The 16,768-nt window shown below is 36.3% G+C and overlaps 2 pseudogenes; both read left to right on the plus strand.

The window, feature by feature from the left end:
* The window catches only part of LOC120165735, a 51,048-nt pseudogene extending 45,530 nt beyond the window's left edge, over nt 1-5,518 (plus strand).
* Nucleotides 5,519-13,199: 7,681 nt separating this feature from the next.
* LOC120165736 overlaps nt 13,200-16,768 on the plus strand; it is a 31,252-nt pseudogene continuing 27,683 nt past the window's right edge.

Consider the following 16,768-nt stretch of genomic DNA (forward strand, 5'->3'; position numbering starts at 1 on the left):
TTGAAGCATTGATTCCAACAAAAAGAAACAAGACATTGATATCAATGGGAAACATGTTTCTATACAGATCCTTGTATATAGTTTTTAAGAAAACCTAAAAGCATTTCCACCTCATCAGGTTCAAGTGGAGTAACTTTATTCCTTTCAACCCATACTAGATTCCATTTTCAGCACTCATCAAGAACATACTTCTGGACACTCGAAGGTGACTCATTGTCATAAGCTTCAAAAGCCTTACAGATCCTTTCTGTCAATTCGGCACTTCCTGAACATGTTTATAAACAATTCAACCTTTTATATGTGCTCAATAGCATCTTCTGGAAGTGTTCTTTGAGTTATCTGATCTGGTTGGACAGAACATAGCATCTTCTGGAAGTGTTCTTTGAGTTATCTGATCTGGTTAGACAGAACATAGCATCTTCTGGAAGTGTTCTTTGAGTTATCTGATCTGGTTAGAAGAACATAGCATCTTCTGGAAGTGTTCTTTGAGTTATCTGATCTGGTTAGACAGAACATAGCATCTTCTGGAAGTGTTCTTTGAGTTATCTGATCTGGTTAGAAGAACATAGCATCTTCTGGAAGTTTTCTTTGAGTTATCTGATCTGGTTAGACAGAACATAGCATCTTCTGGAAGTGTTCTTTGAGTTATCTGATCTGGTTAGAAGAACATAGCATCTTCTGGAAGTGTTCTTTGAGTTATCTGATCTGGTTAGACAGAACATAGCATCTTCTGGAAGTGTTCTTTGAGTTATCTGATCTGGTTAGAAGAACATAGCATCTTCTGGAAGTGTTCTTTGAGTTATCTGATCTGATTGGACAGAACATAGCATCTTCTGGAAGTATTCTTTGAGTTATCTGATCTGGTTGGACAGAACATAGCATCTTCTGGAAGTGTTCTTTGAGTTATCTGATCTGATTGGACAGAACATAGCATCTTCTGGAAGTGTTCTTTGAGTTATCTGATCTGTTTGATCATAACATAGCATCTTCTGGAAGTGTTCTTTGAGTTATTTGATCCAAAGAAGTGCATCAGCAGCCTTAGTTATTTGAGCAGCACAAATAAAATTTATCAATTTTACAATTGATGAGTTTGGACCATATTTCTACATGGCTATTGAAGCTTCAGCCTTTGAGAATCCCATTTTGTCAAGTATAACAGTTTATTCTCCTCATCAGAATCAGAAGTCAAGATTTTTTGGTATTAGAAGAACTATCGATATCTGTGAAATCATCTTGAAAAGCCATTTCATAATCAGATGAGCTGTTATCATAATCAACATGTTGCTTGAATGCAAGCTTTTCAAGAGCCTACACAATTGAGTTTTATTCTCAAGAAATTTTTGTGACATTATATCTACCTCTACATTTGTCAAAGAGGATAGATTCTCTGATTTGAAGAAGAAAGATTTATTGGGTTTCTACAACTGAAGAAATATTCAGTTCACCAATCTGAAATCAAATAACTTAATATTCATGCATCATATTTTAGGTGTTTACAAAAATAGGTGCATTTTCATTCCTTTTATTCTTGTTGAATTTTTAACAGGAATTTCAAAGATTTTAGCAAAGATTCAAATTCATCATTTGATGGATCATCATTACCAGAGAAGGTTCATAATGAGAAGAACTCATCTGAAGAAGGAAGAAGAAGTTCATAATGAGAAGAACTTGTTCAACCTTTTGCTTGAATTCATCACTTGATGGATCAACATTTCCAGAGAAAGAGTTCATAATGAGAAGAACTCATCATCTGAAGAAGAAAGAAGAAGTTCACAATGAGAAGAACTTGTTCAACTTTTTGCTTGAATTCATCACTTGATGGATCATTCTTTTCCAGAAGAAGAGTTCATAATAAGAAGAACTCATCTGAAGAAGGAAGAAGAAGTTCATAATGAGAAGAACTTGTTCAACCTTTTGCCTGAATCCATCATTTGGTGGATCATCTTTTCCAGAGAAAGTTCATAATGAGAAGAACTCATCTGAAGAAGGAAGAAGAAGTTCATAATGAGAAGAATTTGTTCAACCTTTTACCTGAATCCATCATTTGGTGGATCATTCTTTTCCAGAAGAAGAGTTCATAATAAGAAGAACTCATCTGAAGAAGGAAGAAGAAGTTCATAATGAGAAGAACTTGTTCAACCTTTTGCCTGAATCCATCATTTGGTGGATCATCTTTTCCAGAGAAAGTTCATAATGAGAAGAACTCATCTGAAGAAGGAAGAAGAAGTTCATAATGAGAAGAATTTGTTCAACCTTTTACCTGAATCCATCATTTGGTGGATCATCTTTTCCAGAGAAAATTCATGAATAAGAAGAACTCATCTGAAGAAGGAAGAAGAAGTTCATAATGAGAAGAACTTGTTCAACTTTTTGTTTAAATTCATCATTTGATGGATCAACATGGCCAAAGAAAGTTCATGAATAAGAAGAACTCATCTGAAGAAGGAAGAAGAAGTTCATAATGAGAAGAGCTTGTTCAACCTTTGTTTGATATCATCTGAAGAAAGAAGAGAAAGTTCATAATGAGAAGAACTCATCAAGAGTTTATTCAACCTTTTGAATGACTCTATCACAGAAAGGAGGTCATCATCATCCCCAGCAGAGAGTTCATAATAAGAAGAACTTATTTGGAGAGAGAGAAGAATTTACTCAATATCTCCATTATAATCAAAGTAAAGTCAAATGGATAAAAAATTTTATTATCTTTTCATCTTTGCCCTATTCTTGTTAACACAAGAATGAGCAAAGAGGGGCAGCTGAAGATACTATTTTTTATCCATTTTATTATTATTATTAATATTAATATTATTATTATTATTATTATTAGTATTATTATTATTATTAGCATTTATTATTATTATTATTAATATTATTATTATCATTATTAATATTATTATTATTATTATTATTAGTATTTATTATTATTATTAATATTATATATTATTATTATATATTATTATTATTTAATAAATAATTACAACTGGACCGGCCCAGTTACAAGCCAACTAGAACCGGTCCAGCCAACCAGAAACCCTAAACAAATTAGTAAGGTTTCAGCTAGGGTTTCTAAACCCTAGCCACACCCAGCCGCCTCTGATGCTTCCAGATCCCAGCCGCCGCCTCACTGCCAAGTGGTCCAATGGCCCACTGCCGACGCCTCCGCCGCTGCCACGTCCCGAATGAAGGCTCCAGAAGATCAACGCCGGCCGTCCACGCCAAGGCTATGGGGTGAGTCACCACTGGTAGTCCGGTGACTCACCAAAGCCCTCTCTTCGGACCGGTCCGATGACCGCACCGGTGGTGGCTATAAAAGCCACCACCCACCTGAAAAAAAAAAAAAAAAAAAAAAAGGGACAGCAAGAAGAGAAAGAAACAGAAAGAAAAATACAGAGAAAAAAATAACAACAACAACAACTACCAACGATCCCAGTCCACAGCAGCAGAGCAAAAATAGAAAGAAAAGAGAGAAGAGAAGCTTACCAAGGAAGCTTTGACCACCACCGGAATCACTGAACATCGTCGGAAAATCAAAATACCGAAGGTATATTTACAGATCTGCTCCGATTGGGAGCCATTTAAGGAAAAAGAACATCGGAACCGTCCTTAGGACGGTCCGATCTATCTACTAGTATAAGAATAATTTTTTCCGGCCACCGGATGCGGTGGCCGGCGGTGACATTCACGGCGGCACACGGTGGCCGACCGATGACCGGCTTCCCTCCGGTGAGGGAAGCTAGAGAGAAGGCAGAGAGTTTGAAACTCTCTCGTTTAGAGAGAGAGAAGGAAATGAGGAATGAAATGGTTGGCCCTTCGGGCCAGCCGATATTGGACATTTATAGTCCTTCCCGAACGACGTCGTTTCGGGAAGGACTATGCGCGTAATTACAAAATAGTTAAATCCCTTCCGCAGTCCTTAGTACTTGTAAACTTTACATTTTAGTCACTAAATTGAATTTTTAATATTTTTAGTTCAGTCTTCGAATTTTAAATTATTCATTTAGTCCTTTTATTAAAATAATATATTTAGGATAAATAACAGATTTAATCCCTTAATTTTAATAAATAAAGTTTTCATCCCTAGTTCATATTTTTAATTAATTTTATTTTAAAATTTGATTTTTAAATAAATTCATTTTAGTCACTAAGTTATTAAAATTAGAAAATAAAATATTTAATCCCTATAATTTCAATTAATTAGGAATTAGATTTAATTTTATTCATAATTTAATTATTTTATATGTTTTCATTTTATTGTTTAAAATATTATTTTAGTGATATTTTATTTTATTATACTGTTAAATATTTTTATATACATATAATAAATTTTGATATCGAAGAAAAGGACAGTCTTAATACAACTGGATGTCCTATTCTGATATTTTATAATTAAAAATTAAATAATATTATTTAAAAACTAATATTTATCAATATCAAAGAAAAGAGCTGTCTTAAGGCACCTAGAAGTTCTTTTCGGATATTTTTAAATAAATAAATATTTTTTTTACAATTTTAAAATTATAAGATTATAAATTAAATATATTTTTGAATTTTTAAATTTTTAATAATAGAGACAATTTATAATTAAAAAGTACCAATTTTGGGCGTTGTAGGGGTGCTAATCCTTCCCTAAACGTAACCGACCACGAATCCCTTTTTATTATTAAAAAGAACGAATTTTTGGTTATAAAACGCAGATCAGTTCATCTTTTTAAATATGGTTTTCTTAAAAACTATTTTAAAAGAAAATTTTTAGGTATTCGACCTACCTGATTCAAAAGGTCGATGGCGACTCACCAATTATTTTCAAAATTATTTATTAACATCAATTTCCCCTCCAAATTATAATATTTCGTGCCCGGACGAAAACCGGTTACGACACACCCTCTTGTCAAAACCATGTAAGAATATTTGGACTTAACTTACACTTGAAGAGATCAGACATGCTGTCGAACACATCAAACGTATATGTTTTGTGTATGGAATTATTGGTTGCTAATGTTGCCTTTGTTAGAAACTCTAATAATAGTTTATGGCTGACAGCAAGTCACTTGTGGAACCTGATTAGGATCATGTGGTTACCTTTTTACCAGGACAACAGGGTTACCGACCACCGGCTAAAGATGAACTTCGAGCTTACATCTTTTCTTGAATGTGATATTGAGGATGCAGTCCGGGTACATTTTATACCTCTATTTCTGCTTTCATTACCCCCCTCTTCCCTATATTTCGCATGAACATGTATATATATTTCGATATCGAACTAGAAAAAATCGGATAGGGTTCCATACCGGAATATGGTCAAAATTGTACTACAAATTGTTGCCTGTTTGCAGGCTTGTGCATCTATGGAGCAGAAGGAGCTCTTGGAAGAGCTAGCGGAGTCTGTGGCTGCAACTGCCGGCTAAACTGTAACGTTATGTGATTTGCACAGGCGGAGTGCTGGTAATGTGAGTCGAGGAATGGAGTAGACATTGAATAAGTTAAAAGAAATTACCGAGTCAACAAATCAAGAAAACAACGTCTCTTCACTTTCACTCAGTCCACTCATCATCGATTGGGTTGCTGTGACACACACACGTATATATTTTGTGCAAAAAAAAAATTTTGCGTTAAAATCTTTAAATTTGTTTTTACAAATTATTTTATAACTCGATAAATTTTTATTTTTCATGAAATTACACTATAGTTATATCTACCAATTATCACTTGACACTATATTTTTGAAATTTTTTTAACTTTTAAAATTAATTGTTTAAAAATATTAAAATAAAATTTTAATTACAATTGAGGGATAAAAAATTAATTATTATTCATTAATTATTATTTTTTAAAAACAATTAATAATGTGTACTTATTTTTAATAAAATTAGAATTTAATATTTATTTAATATTTTTTAAAATTAATATTAAAAAGAATATTTTAAATATATAGATGATATTTTTTTAGCTTTACTTTCTTCTCTCTTTTCTCATGAATCTTGTTACAAGTTTAGAAAGTAATACAAAAGAAAGGAAAATCTTTAGATTTTCATGTATGTATTAATATTTTTCTTTTAGAAATATTTTATCATAATTTTTCTTAATTAATTTGAATAATAACAGAATAAATGATTAATTTGAATTATAACTCATATATATACTCCATTAATTGGTCGATGTTGATGATAATAACGAAAAATATTTTATCACAATTTATAATTGATTTTTAATATAATAATTGAACAATTTATTTATTTTATCTAATAAATAAAAATATGTATAATTTCAAATTAAATTAATCTAAAAGAACAAGATTGAAAAGGACATACATTTGATTGTCGAAAATAGAGGTTTCCACAATGGCTTTAATTTCTTAAATATCCAAAATAATAAAATCGTTATCTTTATCGTCTTCGTCATCCACTCAAAACCGGCGTTTTTCTCGAAATATCACTTTTTACCATTAATTTTACCTGTTAGGCACCCTTCAGACTATTGTTTCCGATCTAACAGCTTTTGCAGTAAGGCGCCCCCTGCAGCTCGCTTTACGCTAATCTGACACCACGTGGGGTATAGCGCGGGACAAAGGTCACGCTTTACCTTTAAATCTGACATGCGTTAGAAAGGGGTTTAATTACCCACCTACCCTGATCGTTCACACCCCACCCCCTCCCTATAAATACCCCTATTCTCTATCACTTTCATCACACCAAATCCTCTCAACTTCTCTTAAATACTCTTATACTCTATTTTAATTGTTTAGGGTATATTTTATTATATTTAATATTTTGTTTTTAATTTATTTAAATATTTAATTTTTTTAATATTTTATTTAATTATTTTTTTTGCAGATATAAAATGGAAGGAGGTCTACTTCGCTTGGATGGAAATCATATATCGCGACATTTTACTGATATGGTAACATTTTAACGTTTTAATATAATTTAAATTATTAGTAATAATTTATTTATTTTTTTAATGCATGATTATTAGTTTAAAAATTAATTTTTGTAATTATTTAATTTTAGGAAAGGGACCGTGTATTAGATCCTTTTATTAGGAACCTTAAGTTAGTGATACCTAGTCGTGTCTTGTCGTATTTAGTAAAGGTTGGATTCGGTCATATAGGTAGATATGAGCGTCACTGTAATATAGAACCATACCTTATTGTTGCCTTAGTGGAGTGGTGGAGGCCGGAGACCCACACATTCCATCTTCCGTGCGGAGAGTGCACGATTACACTTGAGGATGTTTCTATGCACCTGGGGCTTCCGGTGGATGGAGATGTGATATCAGGGATGGCGCACGGTTCATGGACTGCTTTGTGTTGGGACTATCTAGGACGTGTCCCGGAAAGTTTTAACGGTGGTCGGATATCGTTAAATTGGTTAGATGCCAATTTTCAGGAGTTGAACGAGGACGCCTCTGATGATGAAGTTAAAATGTATGCACGGGCATGCATACTGCAGCTGATATGAAGGTTGTTGATGCCGGACAAATCGCGCAACCAAGTTCACTGTATGTGGTTGAGACATCTTCGCAACTTTCTTCTGGCCGGATCACTCAGTTGGGACTCGGCAGTTTTGGCTTTCCTGTACAGGGAGATGTGTCGAGCCACTGACTACAGGAAAAAGGCTATCGGAAGATGTCTCCTGCTGCTGTAGTCTTGGGCATGATATCAATTGCCCTTTTTATGTCCCGTTGTCAAGAACCCATTCGTATTTTCGCTACTATTGAGGTAATTATAAAATTGATTTCGTATATTAATCAATTTATACAATGTATAATAAATTTTGTTTTCCTTGAATAGGTGGTCTACTGATAGGAAAAATCATCAGGAGCTACCTGATGATTTAGAAAAAATTAGGGTGCTAATCGATCATAAGGTTGGCACACATGTATGTATTTTAATGTTTAAAAATTGATTTTAGATTATAGTTGTATAATTAGATTATTATTTTGATAAAAATTTTATATATTTGTTTTAGTTTGAATGGGTGCCATATTCTATTGATGATGTGAGGATGGTGACCCCACATGAGTTGAGGGGCCTATTAGATGTTTGGATGGCGATGGTCTCTTTGATCTGTTATGCAATCGTCGAGTGGTAGTCCACTGATCGCGTGCTCCGGTAATTTGGTTGTTTTCAACCAATTTCGGAAGCACCTCGCAATATGGACAAGTTGCATAGAACAGATAGACACGGCAAGACCGATATAGATTGGTTGGTGAGGCATCATGAGTGGGTCGTACTGTGGGAGGATCGACATCGGCACCTTCCCCGTAGAGAGCCCATTTTTACTGACCTCTTGATGGTTGCTAATGGTTATTATGAGTGGTTCAATAGTAACGGGAAACAGTTTATGTTTTCCGAGGATGCACGAGGGTGGACCTTTCAGCGACGTCGACAGAGACGTTCACCGACACAGCACCATCATCCCCCGACTAGTGGATGGAGAGCAGGTGCTTCCGGTTCATCCTCAGCTGCACCAGCAGGACCTTCACAGTAGCCACCGTCTACAGTGACTTACATACCGCAACCATATGTGATACTGCCACCACCATTCCCTTACCCGAAGTCGCCGCCGCCGCCGTCACCTGGTTTTATGACCCCGTCGTCGCCACCGTCAGAGTTTTATGAACCCTTATAGAGGATATTATAGGTCTATGTTTACAGATCCGACTTAGGGTTCATATGCCCACATTTTGGCGGGTTCAGCCTCATCACCCATGGCCACAACACAGATACCTCCTGTACAGTTTTCAAACTCAACGATGTCTGGGTTTTATGAGTTTTCCCAGTTTTCACAAGCCGGTGGGATAGTCAGTCATACACCTCCAGGATCCTTATTCTATGGAGGTGCTTCATCGTCATCAGCTCCTCATCAACCTAATGTAGCTGCTCACGACGATGATGACGATGTCGATGATGACAGCGAGGAGTCATAACCAATGATACGTAAAAATCCTCCTCGACCCCGACAGCCACCGCCCTGCGGAACACATTCACGTCGCATGCATCGATAGATTTTGTTTTTTTATTATATTTGTATTTAGTTGTTTATTGAACTTTTTTATTGTAATTATTATTTATCATTTAATACTTACATTATTCATTAATTTGGTTGGATTTATTTTAATTTATTTTGTTGAACTTTTTGTTAATGTATTTTGGTTAATTTTGTTTATTACCATTTAATATCAGTTATTGTAATTTGTTTATCATTTACCATTTAATACTTATTGTAAGTTTGTTGTATTTAAAATTATATTCAAATACCAAATTGTTATTAGTTTGATAAAATTTAATAATTATGTTCGATAACTTTCTTCAGTTTGTCACTTATTATCTCTTTTATTATAATCACATATAATGCCAACGTCCAATCTCATATTCTGGTATCGTTTTTTAATCTTTATCAGCGGTTATCGAATTACATTAACTTGAAGTAAATGCAAATTAAAGTACAAGAATTCTTATTTGATAAACAACTACATCAATTCTTCATCAATTGTTACTTGATGACAGCAGAAGTGGACATGTTTTTCTAGTATGTCATGGGTTTCTACAATGCCCACATCTTCTGTCTTGTCTAGATCTTTCTCGAATATCCATATCACAATGAATTCGATTGGATTTTGGATGACCACGCTCCCTCAATAAAGTTGGATTTGGTACAATTAGAAGCTAATCCTGAACCTCATCAGGGTCTTTGTCATTACCTATAGGGGGAACTCAAATTCGTATACCTTAAAAACTTCAGATAGTATGTATATGTGATCCACAAAATAGTTATAGTATTGACGTGTATGCGAGCAAGCTACTATCACATGAGAGCATGGATACTTCAGAGGTTGAAAAAATCCGCAATCGCACGTTCTGTCTCGTAGATTTACTCTTAACGACACAGCTTCAATCCCTTGAAGAGGTCGCGACAACTCTGTGACACGAAACATTCCATGTCTTCTAGAGAAGCTTGTTACAGACATTCCATTTGATGCAGCAATTTTTTTTGTAGATCTGTAACTAATCTAGGGTGATAGACATGACCGCCTTGCATCCAGGTTTGAGCTTGTCCCCCGAGCTTCACAAAAAGTGCCCCCAAACAAAAATATGTAGTTTTTACGAAAGCCGCTACAGGTAAGTAACGTGCACCCTTTAAGGTTGAATTGATTGCCTTAGCCAAGTTGGTCGTCATGTGTCCATATCGATATCCACCATCATATGTGTTCATCCACGTTTCTTTATCGATGAGGCTGATGTAATTGTATCCTTCCTCATTTTTCGCCCGCAAATCTTGAAGCATTGCTTCAAACGTTTAAGGAAGTAGTTCGTAACCTGATCAAAAAATGTATAACTTACTAACTTACTTTCTTTGCAAAATTAAAATAATCGAAAGAAAATAAACCACATCAGTTTCACTTACTCATGCGTACAATTAATTGACGTTCATCATTCTTCTTGTACCTTCCATGGTAGTTCGCAGTAATGTGTCGGAGACAATACCTATGTTGGACAAAGGGTGGTTGCCACATTGGACCCAAAGACTCTATTGATGCTTTGATCCCAGCTCTGCGATCTGAAATGACACAATTTTTCCCTCGTGATAACATGTGCATGTAATTTTCGGAGGAAAAAAGCCCAAGAATCTGTATCTTCTCCTTCAACAAGAGAAAAAGCAAATGGAAGAATGTTGCGATTGTCATATTGGACAACTGCCAATAATAAAACTTGCTTGTATTTTCCATACAAGAAAGACCTGTCGATCTGGACCACAGGCTTGCAATATTTGATAGCATTAATGCACTGTGGGTAAGTACAAAAAACCCGGTAGAATTGGCATCAATCGCGAAGAACTCGATCATTATGGTATGCATAGGAGGTTTCAAAGTTCACAATTGTCCTAGGATTCAACCTCCGCACCAGCCTAAACCAGCCTGGAAGTTCGTTGTAAGATGCATCCCATTCGCCATGAAGTTTGAAAATGGCATTTTGTTTTGCCAACTAAGATTTTTTATAGGAGACAGTGTACCCATACTACGATTGTATAGCTGAAATCAACACAACAACAACTATATGAGAGCTTTCTTTTACCATGGGCATGATGGCTTGGCATATCACTTCAGAGTCCAGGTTGGGATGATCTTGGTTGACCCGTCCAGCACAATATGTGTGAGGACCGTTGTATACTGTTAGTTCCCATCTGTTGTTTTTCCTCTTCCTCTTCGATACGCGAACCATCTAATTGCATCCGTTTTTGCGTCAGGCACAGTATCATAAATATTTTTCTGTCGTGGAGCGGTCGACTCTCGATTGAACATAATTACGGATATTGTAATTTTTTTATAGCCATCATCACTTCTTCTTTTCTTGAAAACTCCATGCCTAAAGATAACTCACCATTATTTATTGATGAGTAATATCCATAATTAACGAGATGAGGTATATCCACAAATTCTGGCTCATACATTGCACTATAATCAGCTTCATACATGTGTGCTGAAGGGTCAGTTTGTGCCACATTTAATGGAACTTCATCTACATTATTATCATCATCGGAGTTGAATTGCAGTGATTCTGGGTGAATGAATAGTTCAGTCTCAACACCATCCGCACCAGGCTCACGAAGTGGTTCTTTTGGTGGAGATGATGGTTCCTTCATGCTCTCCACATTTGGGTCAAAGAACCTACTACTTGCACGTCTTCCCCTTGAACTAGAAGGCATATCGACATTGAGATCGAAAAAGCTCGCAGTGGAATGCCTCCCCCTGGAGCTTGAAGCCATCGTGTCAAATGGAAACTACACAGATTGTTGCGTTGATGGTGTCTCCATAATAAGGTCAAAGAAATTTGCAGATGAATGCCTTCCCCTTGAACTAGACGCGATGTTTCCATACGGATTGTTCGTGTACCCACCTCGGTACATATCGTAAGGAGTTACGGATGGATGTCTCCCCATTGAAGTTGATGTGACGACACCATGATAAGGATTTCCCATTATGGCGTTAAAATCATTACACATTACTGTAGTTGGGTTGTCAACTTGATCAAACTGTTCAGCCAGCCTATAGTGGGAGCTTAATGACTGACCCCGAACAGCACACACTTGAACAAACTTTGCATACATCTCAATATCGCCGTCTGAATAACTACTTTGAAAATCAGCCATCATTTCAATTTCATCATTGTTCGATAGTTCGAACGCTGTATAAGTTAATGGAAACAATGATGTTGGAAATTTGTACTGCAACGACGACATTCTTTTACTACTTCCAACATGAACCTTCCTCGAAATCTTCGTTATCAGCTCCTCAAGAGTTATGTTTCTCTTTAATGATATTTTAACACGCTCATTTGATACGAAAACAACGCAGGTTTCATCTTCTCGAATTTCTCCATCATAATAAACAATAGCTGAAAGTCGCGCCATTCTTAGAGTTTAAAAGTGCGACAATATTATATCTGTAAAAAACAACTGAAATAAACCTGATTAAATAATATATGAACAAAAATATAACACAATAAAATTTTTATACATAAACGTAATAATTTAAATAATATAATTTTATATTATTACCTGCACCGCAAAAATATTTCGACGTTTGCTCCCACTTTCCCCTTGAACTGACACAGAAATTAATTGAAAAAAATTACTATAATTTTCAAATAATCATAATAAACAATAAGTATAATAAAAAATAGTATAATAAAATTACCTTATAAGAAAGATTGAACGAACTTCTGAATCAAATATAAGAGGATTGTCAGGTGTTATTTACTAGTTAAAAGGATTGTGTATTAATTTCTCGGTTGAGAGGGAATTATTAGAGAGTTTACGGGGAGAGGGTTATTTATATCCGAGAGAAGATGCTTTAAGCCGAGAGGGGGTAAATTATGCAAGGCGCGGTCCCTGCACCGCGCCTTGCATTATGCATGTCTGATAATTGAGCATGTGATAATTGAAAAGCACGGCCTCTCCCCGTGCTATAGCCTTGCGTGGTGTAAGGCGCGCCCCAGGGGCCGCGCTTTAGACACGTGTGTCCATGTCAACATAAAGCGCGCTACAGGGGGTGCGTCTTACCCCACGTGGCGCCAGATCAGCGTAAAGCACGCTGCAGGGGGCGCGCCATACTGCAAAGGATGTTAGATCGAAAAAAATAGTCTGAAGGGTGCCTGATAAGGTTATATTTCGGGAAAAACGCCCTCAAAACCTACTACAATGGCTGTAAACCAGAATTTCCAAACCCTGAGGCTGCACTATCTATCAATCTACTCCGCACCTTTCCTCTCGAGAGAGCCAGCTCAACTCAAAGGCACCCTTGCCCAACTAAAGCCAACACTCGTCTCTATCAAACCCAAAACCACTTGCAAGCAACACCCTTTCCCCGTCACTTACCTCGTAAATTCATGCGGTCTTTCCCTTGAATCCGCCATTGCAGTTTCCGACCAGGTACAGTTCCAGTCCCTCGAAAACCCGATTTGGTCTTAGCTCTGTTGAGAAACTACGGCTTTCCAAAACCCAAATCTCAAACCTCATCAGAAAACGCCCGCTGCTTCTTTTAGCCTATCCCGACAACACCCTTCTGTCAAAGCTCAAGTTTTTCCGGTCCATCGGGTTGTCAAGCAGTGAGCTTGCGAGGACTCTTTACTCGGACCCCACCCTTTTGACTCGAAGCTTAGAGAACCAAATCAGCCCCACTTACGTGTTCTCAAGAGTGTTTTGCTATCCGATGAGAAAATCGTTTTGCTTTAAAGCGCACCACATGGATCTTGTAGAAATAATGTGTAGCCATACCGTTTGTAATTTGTTTATATTTAGTTGTCAGTTGTTAGTGGTAGTTTCATGCAGTTATAGGTAGTTACCTTTGTTACTGTGTATAGGAATTGTATATATATTAACTCTTTGTATATTTTTATCAGACAGACGAATACAGAGGAATTATTTTTAATTGTTTCCACGGGTTACTCCACCACTAAAAAAGGGTATATTCTTTTCAATCTTCACACCAAGAGTTTTTTCACACCAAGAGTTTTTTTTGTGAATAGGACGTTGTCTTTCATGAGTCCTTTTTCCTTTTAAGTTTCTACAAAATAAGAATACTAGTTTTTTTCCTTAGTGAATCCACTGTTCTTGATACTAATTTCTTAGTTCAGACTTCCTGTCGTCCTATTTTCTACACTTGAGGCTGGTTCTTCTCCACTGTCAGTTCCTAGTCAGTGTTCACCTCAAGATTTTTCTGATCAGTCTTCCTCACAATCTACTCCCAATTTGTCTTCTGTTACTCAATCTTTTAATCATGTTGTTTCAGAACAAATGTCTTCTGTTCCGGGTCTCTCTAAGAAGTCCACCAGAGTGTCTAAACAACCACATTTGGCTTCATGATTATGTTTGTGCTTATCAATCTCCTGCATCCTCCAATAAATACCCTATTACTAGTTTTATTCTATAGTCATTTACCTGCTCACACTCAATCTTTCTTATCTGCTACTTCTAAAAATTGAGGAACCTAAACCTTTTCTCAAGCAATAAAACATCCTATGTGGGTTCAATCCATGCAAGAAATATGGGCCCTTGAATCTAATTAGACATGGACTATAGTGCCATTGCCATCTGGAAAATTCCCATCTGCTGCAAGTGGGTCTATAAGGTGAAGTAAAGCCTCTGGTGCAGTTGAGAGGTGTAAAGCAAGGTTAGTTGCTAAAGAGTATAGTCAACAGGAGGATGTTGATTATACTGAAATTTTTTCTCCGGTTGTTAAGATGGTTACTGTAAGAACCTTATTGGCTCTTACTGTAATGTTTGACTGGCCACTCTACCAGATGGATGTATACAATGTCTTCTTGCAAGATGTTTTGGAGGAAGTATACATGGAATTACCTAAAGGGTTCAGCAACCAGGGGGAGGCTCTAGCTTTTTTGCTGCAGAAATCCATATCTAGCCTGACAAGCTTCTGGCATTGGAATTTGAAGTGACTAAGGCTGATTTATGTTGGTTTTCAACAAAGTATTTGATTATTCATGTTCACCAAAAGGGGGTTGATTGGTCGTGATGTTATATATGTGGTGACTTGTTAATCATTGGGAATAGTGAAGATTTAGTCATTGAGTTGAAGCAGTTTTGGATAAAATTTCAAGATGAAGGACATGGAAAATTTGAAGTATTTTCTTGGTTTTGATATTTGAGGACAAAGAAGGAATTTTGATAATCAGAGGATTCATAGAAAAATATTGAAGATGCTAGATTGGGAGGTGCAAAGCTTGCTCTGACCTTTAGAGTAGAATTTAAAGCTTACAACTGTGGAGTTTGATCAAGAATTACATCAAGAATCCAGTGACTTGGTTTAGAAGAAAGCAGTTTATCAAAGTTAGATAGGATTATTGTATTCGCTCACACCAAGCCAAATATCATCTTCGATGTTCACATTTAAGCCAATTCATTAAGGAGTCTGATTGCTTGTGATTGTATATGCTAAGGCAAGCAAATCTATGCAAGTGTACATCAATGCAAGTAAATAGTCAAGTAGAGTTACTGATGTGCACGAGCTAGTACTGAAATTCTTGTCGAAAAACAATTAGATCAGGATATAAATAGAAAAGTACTATCAAGGAAATAAATATGTGAAGTATGGTGTGCAGAAAGTTTGGTCGAGGCAAGGAATTTGCAAAAGTAAACAAATAAAAATTGTCAAGGCAAGCAAAGTGTTGAGTTCAATATATTCAGAAAAACTCACACAAGACTTCCTACGGAGAACTTAGGTTGGTTTTGCTATGGCGAGAAGTTAATATATGTCTAGAATGACTTAGTGTGCTATGCTTAGGTTGCCCGACATGATTACTAGAGTATTCAAGAACGGTTGCTACAGCATACTACTCGGCGTGAACTACAACCCTTGGTTTGTCAAACTGTTGATGTGGTAATAATCCTCAGCGTAAACTGTAGTCATTGTCTATCCTACTCAAGTAGTTACCCCTTTTAGTCGAATGAAACCCTCTCCTTATCTTTAAGGCAGATTAGAACCTCACCATCCCGAATTAGTTCCATTTTCACGTAGATATCCACTAACTCTCTCGATATTAGGCATCTATTCCTAAAAAATGGTAATCTCTCGAAAACTCTTACAAAGTCTAGGAATGTTTTGTCGAGGCACCAGGCAATCTCTCAATAACTCTTACAGTGTCAAGAAAAAATATTAAAAAAATGAACAAAAATACATTAAGCATAAGCAAACTTCATAATTCATTAACATCCAAATAATGTTTCATCAAAACAATAACCAACACCAAGTAAAGCATCATGGTGTGGCAAATATATCATCCAAAAGTTAAACATACAATACAAGCCTTTTAAGCGAATTGAAAATTAAGAACAAAGAAAGAAATACTCCTAAACATAGCTCTGCTGTGACATTCTGACCACTAGCACGCCTGCTCCAGCAACCAGCCATTCTCGAGGGCCTGACCACTACTCTGATGAGGCCCGGCTATGGAGGGCACCAAGGAAGGTCGAGTGGAGGAACAGTGGAAAATAATACTACAAACCTAGGGTAATCCTCTCCTTGATTGTCTCTCTTTTTGGTGGCTATAATGAGTATTTATAGTGGGAATTTTTAGGGTTTTATATCCTTAGAAATTCCCTAATACCCTCACTTACCCATTTACGAATGGCATAGCAGCTGAAAGTGGTCAATTCCTTGATGAGGGTGTGATTGCACTTGAGGATAAAGCTAGGAAATGACGTCAGCAGTTGTTGAGCCATGTCAGATCTGTAATAAATCTTGCCTTCGCAAG

This window comes from Hibiscus syriacus, unplaced genomic scaffold (assembly GCF_006381635.1).
Source record: "Hibiscus syriacus cultivar Baekdansim isolate YM2019G1 unplaced genomic scaffold, ASM638163v2 tig00111594_pilon, whole genome shotgun sequence".
In the NCBI taxonomy this organism is placed as follows: Eukaryota; Viridiplantae; Streptophyta; class Magnoliopsida; order Malvales; family Malvaceae; genus Hibiscus; species Hibiscus syriacus.